This window comes from Callithrix jacchus, chromosome 6 (genome assembly GCF_049354715.1).
Source record: "Callithrix jacchus isolate 240 chromosome 6, calJac240_pri, whole genome shotgun sequence".
Classification (NCBI taxonomy): Eukaryota; Metazoa; Chordata; class Mammalia; order Primates; family Cebidae; genus Callithrix; species Callithrix jacchus.
In genome coordinates this window covers 83,943,396-83,957,002 of record NC_133507.1, presented here as the reverse complement: position 1 = coordinate 83,957,002, position 13,607 = coordinate 83,943,396, and positions in this window count along the sequence as shown.

The window sequence follows — 13,607 nt, the reverse complement described above, 5'->3', positions numbered from 1 at the left end:
GGCGTGAGCCACGGCAGTCAGCCAAATGTCTTTCTTATTCACACCAAAAGTAAACAAACAAAAAAACTAAAATTGAAGCAAAGTAAAAAAGCAAAAACTTTAAATGGAAGAAAGATATAATAATCCATAAAAATTAAGCAATTATCTAACATACTCCTAAACAATCCAGGAAACCATGTATAAAATAATTAATTACAAGATAAATAAAATACCTTAAATAAATATATAACATAAAAATGTTGCAGAGAAAGCAAAAATTGACAAATGGGATCTAATTAAAATAAAGAGCTTCTGCACAGCAAAAGAAACTATCAACAGAGTAAATAGGCAACATACAGAATAGGAGAAAATGTTTGTAATCTATCCATCTGATAAAGTTCTAATATCCAGCATCTCTACAAAACTTTAATTTACAAAAAGAAAACAACTCCATTAAAAAGTGGGCAGAGGGCGGGGCGTGGTGGTTCATACCTGTAATCCTAGCACTTTGGGAAGCCAAAGTGGGCAGATCACGAGGTCAGGAGTCTGAGACCAGCTTGGACATATGGTAAAATCGCATGCCTACTAAAATAGTTCCAGCTACTTGGAAGGTTGAGGTAGGAGAATTGCTCAAACAGGGAAGGTGGAGGTTGCAGTGAGCAGAGATTGCGCCACTGACTCCAGCCTCGGTAACAGAGCCAGACTCCATCTTAAAAAAAAAAAAAAAAAGGCCGGGTGTGGTGGCTCATGCCTGTAATCCCAGCACTTTGGGAGGCTGAGGTGGGTGAATAACAAAGTCAGGAGTTCGAGACCAGCCTCGCCAATCTGGTGAAACCCAATCTCTGCTAAAAATACATAAATTACCTGAGTGTAGTGGTGCGCACCTGTAGGCCCAGCTGCTTGGGAGGCTGAAGCAGGAGAATCGCTTGAACCCAGGAAGCGGAGGTTACATTGAACCGAGATGGCACCAGTGCACTCCAGCCTGGGCAACAGAGTGAGACTCCATATCAAAAAAATAAATAAAAGTGTTCAAAGAACATGAACAGACACTTTTCGAAAGAAGACATCATGCAGCCAACAAACCTATGAAGAAAAGCTCAACCTCACTGATTATTAGAGAAATGCACATCAAAACCACAATGAGATACCATCTCACACCAGTCAGAATGGCTGTTATTAAAAAGTCAAAAAATAACAGATGCTGGTGAGATTGTGAAGGAAAATGAACTCTTTACACTCTTGGTGGGAATGCAAATTAATTCAACCATTGTAGAAGACAGTGTGGGAATTCCTCAAAGACCTGGAAAGAGAAATATTATACCAGTTGACCAACAAATACCACTACTGGGTATATACCCAAAGGAATACAAATTGTTCTATTATAAAGACACATGTGCACACATGTTTATTGTGGCGCTATTCACAATAGCAAAGACATGGAATCAACCTAAATGTCCATAAATGATAGATGGATAAAAAAATGTGGTACATACACACCAGAGAATACTATGCAGCATTAAAAGAAGCAGGATTATGTCTTTTGCAGGGACATGGATGGAGCTAGAGGCCATTATCCTTAGCAAACTAATGTAGAAAGAGAAAACCAAATACCACATGTTCTCTAAGTACTTATAAGTGATAGCTAAATGATGAGCACACATGGGCACATTTGGGGAAACAACACACACTGAGGCCTGTTGGAGGGTTGTGGGTGGGAGGAGGGAGAGGATCAGGAAGAATGGCTAGGAGATGCTAGGCTTAATACCTGGGTGATAGGTTGATATGTGCAGAAAACCACCATGGCACACATTTACCTATGTAACAAACCTGCATATCCTGCACATGTGCCCCTGAACTTAAAATAAAAGTTGAATAAAATATGTGTCAGAGGCAGTTAAAACAATGTGTGTTAGTTTGCTAGAGCTGCCATAACAACTACAACATACTGGGTGGCTTAAATCACAGATATTTTCTTACAGTTCTGGAGGCTAAAAATCTGAGAATAAGGTTTTAGTGGAGCTGATTTGTTCTAATGTCTCTTGCCTTTGCTTGTAGATGGCCATCTTCATTTCACTTGATTTTCCTCTGTGGATGTCTATGACCTAATTTCCTCTTTTTATTAGTACGTCAGTTACATGGGATTAGGGCTCATCTGTATTACCTCATTTTTCCTTAATTTCCAATTTAAAAACTCTATCTCCAAATACAGTCACATTCTGAAGTACTGGGAGTTAGGACTTTAATCTAGGAATATGGGGAGGAGGGAGACACAATTCAGTCCAAAACACAATGCTTATATTTAAAAAGGAGAGCAGTCTAAAAGCAATGATGGAGGCTTCCACTTTAAGAAACTAGGAAAACGTCAGACTAGGAGCATATTAAAATCAAGGTAAGCAGAGTGAAGGGAATAATGAAGTACATAAATCAATACAAATGAAAACAGAAAACAGGACAAAAAAAATCAATGAAATGTAAGGCTGCATATGTTGGAGGTTCAATGAAATTGATAAGCCTCTAGCCAGACTGACACAGAAAAAAAAGAGACAACAAACTATCAGGAATGAAAGAGGAGACATCACAACTTCAGCAAAAATTTAAAAATTATTAAGAAAATAGTTTCACAAAATTAAACATTAAATTTAATTACATATGAAATCCATAAATGAGGTGAATTTCTTCTTATAAACCTTTCTACGACACACACACCTACAAACACACACAAACAACAACCAAAATCTCATCAGACTAAGAAGGCTATACCAGTGAATTCTAAAAAGATGAAAATAACATATTTGCACTTTGGACTTTTTACTTTGAAGAAAGCAAATATTGCTAAATGGTACTAAACATAAAAGTTTTAAAAGCTAATAAAACTTTCTCAAAAGTAAAAACTTCTGCTTTCTGTAAGGTATTATTTTAAATCCAAAAAGGCAAAGAATAGACTCAGGGGAAATATTTACAGAACACATAGCAGAGAACAACTTGTTTCTAGAGTATATAAAGAACCCTTAAAATCAGTAATAAAAAGCAAATAACATGACTAACAATAAAATATGCAAAAATTTGAAATTTAAAAAATAAATATATGAATTGTACCTAAATATTATTATTACAAATGCTCAACAGCATTACCAGTTGGTAAAATGTAAATTAAAACCTCAATTAGATACCACCACAAACTCACTAAAATGGTAAAAAAAGAAACAAACAAAACCACCTCCTCAGTCTGTACTAAGTGTTAGCCAGAATTTGGAGAAATTGAAACACTTATTCATATTCTGAGAACACCAATGATAGTCACTTTGGAAAACAATTTGGCCAATTGATCAATGAAGTTTAATCATGTATTTACAAAATGATTCAGCAAATCCATAGATATTTACCCAAGAAGGATAAAAATATGTGTCCACACAAAAAAGTAGTATGCAAATGTTTATAGCATCTTTATTCATGCTAGCTAAATACTTGAAACACCCAAAGTATCTATCAATGGAAAAATGGAAAAATGAATTGTAGTATATTCATACAATGGAATTCTAGTGAGCAATTTAGAAAATGAACTACTGGCAAACACAGCATGGATGAATCTCAGAAGTGTCTTATTAAGCAAAAGAAGTCAGACATGGAAGACCAAATTAGTCCATGCATATGGTAGTCTAGATGTGGCAAAACTAGAATGGCAACAAATTCATGAAAGGCTGCTACGGGCCACAGTGAGATTAAAGATGCTTGTCAAAGAGACGCCAGAGAACTGGTTATGGATAGATTCTACATCTGCATTTTGCTAATAGTTACATAGCAATATATTGAATGCATTAATAAAAACTCAACAAAGAATAAAATAGAAATGATATCATTTTCTTATTTGTAAATTGTACCTTGATAAAGTTGATTAAGCATCATGTGGTTTTAGGAAATCAAATGTGGTAAAACTATAAAGAATGCAGGGCATCAATGTGTATAAATATGGAATAGGGGTAACTGGAACTGAGGAAGGAAATTATAGAGGTCTTCAAAAGTTTAGTAATTGTCTATTTATGAATCTGAGTATCGAATATGTGAGAAATAATAATTTCTTATTTGTATATTTATTATTAATATTAAATACTTCATGGTAATATTATATACAATATTTTGTACATAGACTATATTTAACAGTAAGAAATAAAATATGGAAATAGAAAACCTTAAAACATGATTAAATAATCTACTAGGAATGGATCACACTACCAAAGAGCATTATTTAAAGAACCAATAAAGTATCAGGAAAAGAGTGCAGTACTCCAGAAGAAAATGTTTTAATGGGAAACATGGTATGGCAAATGCAGTACTACTCTTAGAAAGCTGGAGTCTAGAAAGTTCTTCCTGAAATTCTACTAGAAATCTGGAAGAGGGAGGAGGAAGCACAAATCTTACTGTAATTGGTTGTTAAAAAAGGGAAATAAAGGCACCAAAGAAAAATATTATCTCTTCAATATTTTTGCTTATCCAGAAAATTATTGGTCTAAGAGTGAAGTACAATAGATTTGTAACTCAGCATGATCATGTATGTACATATGTGTTTCATAAGTAGGTTCAGGTTATTACAATTTTTAACATTCTAAAATTAGTTTAAAAATGCCTGCATTAGTTTTCTTTCCTTCCACCCTCAAACAGAAAGTACACATGAATAGAATAAATAAATAGCTAGGAATATGCATGTTTCTGAAACTCATGGTTATTCATTTAATAAATACCTGAGGCCGCACGTGGTAGCTCATGCGTGTAATCCCAGCACTTTGAGAGGCCAAGGAGGGCAGATAACCTAAGGTCAGCGGTTTGAGACCAACCTGGCCAAGGTGGTGAAACTCTTGTCTCCACTAAAAATACAAAAATTAGCTGGGTGTGGTAACATAAACCTGTAATCCCAGCTACTCGGGGGACTGAGGCAGGAGAATCGCTTGAACCCAGGAAGTAGAGGTTGCACTGAGCAGAGATTGGGCTATTGCACTCCAGCCTAGGCAACGAGAGTAAAAATTCGTCTCAAAAATAAAATAAAATAATAAAAGTAAAATAAATATCTGCAAATACTTCATTTTTGTACTATTATCAAAAACATTCAGAAGAGAAGATCACCAGACCTTCATGTCTACATTACAAATTGAGCATCATATTAAAATTTTTTAAAAGCATAAACAAAAATATGAAGTGATAACCAATAGGACCAATATGGCAAGTAGGTTTGTCAGACTCATTGAAAGTGACTGCCTAGTGTTCTGCTTTGAGATGGACTCTAGTTGAAATCTAAGTTTAATAACAAAACTGTTTATGAATAGCTTAAGAATGTGTGTCCTTGGTGGATACAGAGAAAAGAGGCAATCCATTTGCCAGGTATTACCATCTTTAATTTAGCCAATTACATGACTGACATAAGAAAGTTTGAAAATAATTATTTAACAAACTCTTCCTTAGGCATCTCCTATTTCTACTGGAGTGTATTCGATTAATTCTTACCCAGTAATTTGACAGCAAAGTTATATTTGTTTATTTACACGTTCATTTGTTCAGTCCTTCATTTTAGCAATTATTTTTAAAATTTATTTTTAATTGACTTGAACATATTTATTATGTATCATATGTTTTGAACAATGTGTATGTTGCAGAATGTCAAAACTGAGCTAATTAACATATGCATTATGTCACATACTTAGAATTTATGGAGTGAGAATACTTAAAGTTTACTCTCAATAATTTTCAAGAATACAATCCATGTTATTCACCATAGTCACCATATTGTGCAGTAATAATTAATTATTTTACTGTGCAAGATTTTGGATATAAGGATATGACTAGCCAGGCATTGGCTTAACTGACAGGAAACTTAGAGTGGGCATGTTGAGACAATTAAAAGCTAAGCAAGCATATGCAAAAGGAAAAAACTTGAAAATGATGAGGAGCATTATGAAGGAAAAATACCAATCACAGGATATAGAGTAATGGATCGGGGTCCTGCAGATAAGATATGAGTGTGAAAGGAACTTTGGAAGGAGAGTTCCATTCAGAAGAAACAGCCTGTGAATGTCTCATGAAGGGAACACATTTGAAGGCTTAAAAAATGTAAAGGAAGCCAATGGTAAAAAGTGATTTGAATGAATGAGATAAGGGTGAAAGATATCAACCAATTAACGTTTGTGGACCCTGCATACATTGAGAACAAGGAACTAGAGAATCTCGAAGATTTATTGAGATTAAAACAACAAGCTGTCTTCCATATATAAAACAGTCTGATGTCTCTAACCTGGTAAATGTAGTTAGTAAAAATATCATCATAGTTTTGACCAGAATGATTCAGCAAAATAATTGGAATTTGGCATAGGTGTTCTTTAATTGAAAGAAGCTCTGCACACTTTAAACACATTCAGAATATGTAAAAAGAAACTACAGTTGTTTTTGTCTCGCAATGAGACAAAGAATATAATTGAAAAGCATTCTGACTTGATACGGAGCCAAATCCAGGTTAGAAATGTGAGAATTGGGGAATATATTTTCATTTAATCAGATCAAAAAAGTACTGTTTCATGAATATTTGGAGCAGAATATAAAAATAAAGGTTTGGAATCCTATTTAAGTGGTCTCTGCCACAGTTTACCAGTCAAGCAAATGGGCATATGCAAATGTATATTTCTTTTTGACAAAAATCATTTTTGTAACTATTTCTTTTTCATTATGATTTACAAAGAGATTGAAATCTCCACTGGAGTTCTGGATAGAAGGGGTGGGTCATTAGGTTTCTGCCTCAAGGAAATAGGTCTCAGCATGCCACCAGCAGAGCTCAAATAGTGGTAATAAGGTCATCAATTATCTTGGCCTGGATATAGTTTGAAACCCTGGGAGGTGAAACTTACACCCAGAAAAAGATAAATTACCTTTCTGTGGGATTAAGCACCATCATCATGGAAGGCAGGTGGCTTGAGTGTCTGTCCAATACACCCTAGAAAAATGTCTGCAAAGAATTAAAGGTGAAAATCAACATTCCATTCTCTGAGAAATGGGAGTGTTTGAATGCCCCACCCTGGAATTATTTCTTGGACACCATAAAAAGATATATTCTTGTTGATATGTATTTTTTCCAAAATTAAAAATAACAATAATTTGCTTATTTGGGTTGTATTTATTGATACATAAACAGGTGTATTCTTTTTGACAAATATACGTGCAAACACAAGTTCAAGGCAAAACAAACAAGCAAAATAACTTTAGAAGCTACAAAGAACATGAAAAATTTAATTCATTAAAGCAGCAAATTAAAACACCATCTTAAAAAGCCACTACCCTGAGATGCACCCCTTGGGGGACAGAGCAATTTAAATAAATGGACTATGTACGCTGCCCTCAACTCCTCCAGAGCAGGGTGGTCAGAATAGTCCATAAGGGTCTTAGCAAGAAGGCCAGTTCTCTGGGGATGCGCTCTGACCATTGGGATCTGTCCTCCACTAATTAGTTGAGAAGTCGTGATTTCCCTCAGGTCTCATTGTATTTACACACAAACTCTCACTACTTAGCAGCATGCCACTTACATTTACTTGACTGTTTGCACATGTTGTTAATGACTTACTTATCCTTTGTGTCAGTGCACTCTGTCCTTAGAGGGCTGCTTGGCTTTAATTCTATTTCACATTGCTAACTTCAAAGAACCAGGGACTTGCTGATAAATATGCAGAGGTATGAAGGATCCAGCAGGCACTGGAATGCAAGAGCAGAAAGTTAAATTTTTAGGAATTTGGTAAGCCATTTTTTAAACACCATCATTATTAACAATCAAATTACACAAAAATTCAGTTAAATAAGTTATATTAAAAATGAGCACAATAACACTTGTGCTCAACTTCCTAATCATTTTGCTACATTTCACTATAATTTATACCCTGGAAGTTATTTACATATTTTTATCTGTATACTGGAAATACTGTATCATGATGTATTTCCTACCAGCTGGACCTTCAGTGTTGTCACATTAATAGTTTGAAATGGACCATGGTGGGTGTATTTACACCACAGAAATCAGCAAACATTGCAAAGCAAAACCCCCACCAACTCTTCCCCACAGCCATTTGTTAATTCGTTATTTACCAACACATCATGACATATATGCTTTGTACAATAACTTACCTGAGACAAAATGCCAAAAAACTTTAAGTATTGCCTTTGATAATAACACTCCTCAACAGGAGGTCGCCTGAGCTCTCTCCTCAGCAAATGGGTATGAAAGGTGGATTATTAGAGGGTCTAGCATGTACAGGAGCTTGCTTTGTGAACTGTACTCCACTCATGTCATATCTGTCAAACCCCACCAAAAAGGAGGAGTAATTCCACTCTGCAAATACATTAATTGACATATATAAAGGTTTATAATATACTAATACACTGAAGGGTATCTGGCTAAAAGGTAGCAATGCCTGAATCCTCAACCGAAGCAGACTTCTTGATCAGGAACTCTTTTCTGTCATGCCGCATAGAATTTCAGGGTTGTTAACGCTAATCAAAGTACCCACCTTAAAAAATCAACAGCCTAAAATTCTCGTTTTGTCTCGGATAATCTGGACAAACTCATATAGATGCATATAAAAAATCAAGAAGGGTCAGACATCATGTGGGCTTCTCAGGAAAAAACAAAAACAGATGATGTAACAAACACATAGAAAAAGCTCCCAGAGAATGCAACAAAAATGCTGAATGATATAATTTGAATATTTGTCCCCGCCCAAATCTTACATCAAATTGTAATCCCTAATATTGAAAGTGGGGCCTGGTGAGAGGCAATTGGATCATGGCAACGGATCCCTCATTGCTTGGTGCTGTTTTCGCAACAGTGAGTCTGTCCTCATGAGATCTGTTTGTTTAAAAGTATGTGGCAATACCTCCCCACTCTCTCTTGCTTCTGCTTTCGTCATGTGAAGTGTCTGATCCCACTTTGAGGAAAAGCAGAGTAGTAGCCATAAGTAAAAGCTTCCTGAGGCCTCTCCAGAAGCAGATACTGACAGTATGTTTTCTGTACAGCCTGCAGGACCATGAGCTAGTTAAACCTATTTTCTTATAAGTTACCCAGTCACAGGTATTTCATTACAAAAATTCAAGAACAGCCTAATACATTGAAGAACTCATCTTCAAATATATTCTATTACTTAGAGAATGAAATAATAGCAGAAAAAAGGTATAGAGCTATTTTCATGCTAAAAGGACTTGATGATGAAAACTTTGCATACATTTGTAATGCTGCTTTTTTCTCCTATGGTTATATTATACCTGCTATAACAAAAGAAGATTGTTCATATTGAAATAAGGCTGAAAATATAATTCCCCAGGAAGTTGGTACTAAGGCCTATCCTTTAGTCTTTACAGAATAAGTATGTAGCAAGCATTCATGCTAAATGCCAATGTACTTTGGAAACAGACATGTTGATTATCATGTTTGTATATTATTCATTTTATTTATCTTTGAAAATACAAACATGCAGGCCCATTCTACAAATATTATCTCCATTGGAGAGCTACTACTAATAAAAAAATCTACATTATTTTTGGCTACTAAATCCTCTGAAACTCGTTGTAAATGCAGTATGTATTATAAAACATTCTTTTCCCCCAGCACACACAAAGGATGATTGGGAAGAAGGGAGAGGCGGGGAGAGAAGGGGGTGGAAAGATGCAATTAGAGCTGTGTTGGTTTGGCAAAGCCCCATTGAACAGCAAGCTTGAGACTTTTTTTTTTTTTTTTTGCCAAACCACTCCAGGCTTCTTGGGGGTTTTCTGTCTGTTAAAAGGGCTTCATTCCAACAAATATCTTCTGTAGTAAGAGGAAAATAAAGATGTAAAAGAATCACCAAACTAAAACCAACATGTGAGTGCACACATGACACACATACACATAACCTGGGTAGTAAACATACTCAGTGGGAAATATTTAGCCTTGCAGGAGATTAAATTGAGTGTGAGAACCCCACTTACAGTAGGTAAAAATTAATAGATTATCAACAAATAGTAACCTGCAATATTGTATTATGATTTTGAAACTGGAAACACTAAATCAGTATTTTAATATGACCTGTATTTTGTCCCAGCTAGGATTATAATTGAAAGCAAAGCATTTTTATAACAGGTTATACAGGGTTTATGCATGCTGATGATGATGCACCAAATTCGATTTTGAAAAAGACATGCATGCCCCAAAAAGGAAAAAGGTCAAATTTTGCCATTAGGATGGCAATACCATCTTTATAATTATAATTGTCACTGTTATCGCCATCAACATCATCATCATCATCATGATCATCATCACTCGCAATTCCTGAAAACTACTAAGTCAAACAAAACTATTTTGGTATGAAAATGTGCTTGAGTTTGCTTGCATATTCCTTTCAGTTGAGAGATGGAGCCATATGGAAATGCATTAGTGGATTTTAAACTTATCTACATGTTACAATCACCTGGGGGAAGTTTAAAGCAATGTCTAATAAATTTCTAATCTAGCCTGTTTTTTTTTTCTCGTGGCCATTCTGAGGAAATAACCAGACAGTTGAAGAAGAAGTATTGGATTTTTAATTTATTAGAGTGTGATAACTATAGCTAAATGAAAACATGCTGAATTATTTTCCTAGCTTTCCCTGAGTGGTGACCAGAACGTCCTTAGAGCTTTTGTTCAGGTGCGCGGTAGGCCTGCTTCTTTCTCACTTCTGTCTTGCCACTTAATTTGAGTCACATAAAGCAAAAAGTTCTGTGAACACCAGCAGGCAAGAGGATCAGAAGTAGAAATCTAATAATAAAATAATAGATTTTAAAAGCATTTCATTTTATGAGATGTCACACATATTGTGATTAATATGGTATAGCTTTATATTTGAAAGCTTTGTAAATAGTTATTAAATTCTAATAATAGTTACAATGATAATTATTTATTAGCCTTCAAAACAAAAAAAAAAGATTTAACAAGATCAATTTAAACAATTAGCGTAAAGTACAAATCTATAGAAATGGCAGTTGGATGGAGAAAGGGTTGATCAACACTGTTGCTTTCTCCAATTTTTAATAAAAAACACACTGGTTTGAAATAGCGTATTAGTGAACAAAACTTGGAAACAGCAATGGCCTTAACTGGTTTCTGAATACTCTAAGTGGGCATCTTGACACTCTGCTAAAATGATATTTTTAAAATGTAAAGCAGAAGAAGCTAATCCACTCTTTAGAATTTCCCTTCTTCTCCAAGATATTTATGAATTCTCTGCTTTGATTCCTCTCTGGTCAGAGGGGACCATTCCTTGAACTCATGGTGCACACATAAAAACTCCATGTGTTAAAATGCACACATTTGAATACCATGCATTGAAATGCACAAATGTAAATTCGATGCACTGAAATACACATATGTGAATTCCATACATCGAAATGCTGAACACTGAACTTGCTCATTGCAAAAGCATCCAAACAGCTGTTTCCCTCACCCTGGAGTTAGTGAGTTCTTGCTTCTTACACCTATACAAGTTAACTCCAGGAAAGTGACATTTTCTCTGTTTAGAATGCTGTTAAAAGAAGTTTCATCATCCATTTCCTCTTCAGTGTTCTCCCAATTGATTAATGTATATTGAATGTTAATATTTGTTACAATTCAGACTTACCTACTACAATACAAATACCACAAAGATAAAAATGTTATTCATGTAGTTTTCTCCCAATCTTAGCACTTAGGCTTCAAAGCATATTTATTGGAAAACTGACTAAAAATATAAAATATATATACACAATCACCTATTAGGCAGTAACTAATCATTCAGGAATAGAACAAGCACATTGCATATTCACTTTGGGAGTTATGATTACCTCATGGAATGTTATTCCATTATTGATAAATTATAAATTTCCTATAAACGTCTTCTGGATATGACACACTTGAGGGAGATGTTCTAGGTCAAAGCCAGGAGTCTAAGACATTAAGAAATCTAGCAGTGGAGACAACATATATTCCTTGTTATTTATACTAAGAAGCCAGTTAGATATTACTTAAGTTGGCATTAAAAATACATGTATCACTTTTCTATGAGTTTTTTCTTTTTCCATTTTCTACTACATGTATTTGTTCAGTTAATTGTGTTCAGTGTCAGCTGTACCAATGTCAACTGCAGAAACATCAGCATAGCAAGGATACCATTGATGAAATTAGCATTTAACTGGTTCTCCTAATAGCACCATTGCTATGATTTATTTTCGCATGTGGCAAAATGATGATGATAGATGACAACTCTCATTTTGGAAATAGATACCTAACAAGTCATAGGTCAACAAACAAATTATTTGGCTCATTTCTTTTGCTCATAAAATTGCCTGAACTAATTATTTCTCTCTTTTGTAGAAATGATATAAATCATAGAATCATATATAGAATGATAAGATAATCTAGGGTAATCTTTGCTTTTTGCATCCGAAGAAACTGAGGGCCAGCAAAGCAATGGGACACATGCAAGGACACACAGTGTGGTGAAAAAAAGGGTTAGGACTGGTAGCTCTTGATTTCCAAATGATTATCTTTTATTGTGTCTAGAACATTCTTAGATATTAATACCATCCAATGTACATTACAGCTATCAAATCATTTCAGGTCCTTTTATTTACTATTATTTTCTATCATTAAACAAACCATTAATTTGACCAGTCCTCATTTCTATTTTAGTATCTTAAGTCTATAGATAATAAACTGGTTCCCAAGAGAGATTTGATGGAAACTTCTCTATCCCTCACAACTTCTTTCTTAGAGAATATGCCCCTGCTCCCTGAGCCTTCTGTACGGGACCCAGGTTTAAAAAAATCTAGTTATTGTGTCCTCAAGAGATTTGATCACAGGTTACTTAAAGAAAAAAATGATTGGTTAGGCAGGGCGAATAATATTTTTTCAGTTGATAAATTGAGATAAAATTTGTGGTGCTCTGTACTTCTGACATCCTATGAAGTTGAACAGAAAGATAGCATCATTTTTTCATTAATTCAGCAAACATTTTATTGAAAGCCTGCTATGTGCTAGGCACTCTTCTGAGCAATTGGAACACATTGGCAAACAAAAGAGATAAAGAGCCATACCTTGGGGACTTAAAATCTAGTGGGAGAGAAATAGATAATAAATAATAAACATAATAAATAAGACATGATACAATATATTAGAAAGTGATAAAACCTATGAGTTAAAGGAAAAGCAAACTGGACAAGGGGAGCCAACATTGTTGGGATGGGGAGGGGAGGAGTCACAAGATATGAGGATATAAGAAAAGATTTAAAGGATATAAGAAAGACTTATCTAAGAGAATATATAATGAAAAAAAGCTACAGGCAGAGGGAACTCCCGACAGTGAGCATTAGCCTGGCATGTTCTGGGGACTTCAGCAAGGAGGGCTAGGGTAAAAGGAGTGGAGGAGGTAGGCAGGAAAACAGAAATGTTGAGGCAGAGAGAAAATAGACTAGATAGTGTATGATATTGTGTGCAAAAATCATTGCAAAACATTCCTCATATACATCAAAAGTAAGAGACTGAAGAGAAAAATTATTTGGGAGAGAAGAGAATGAAATTAATATGCAGAGAGAGGCTGAGACCTTGCAACACCAGAGGGAGG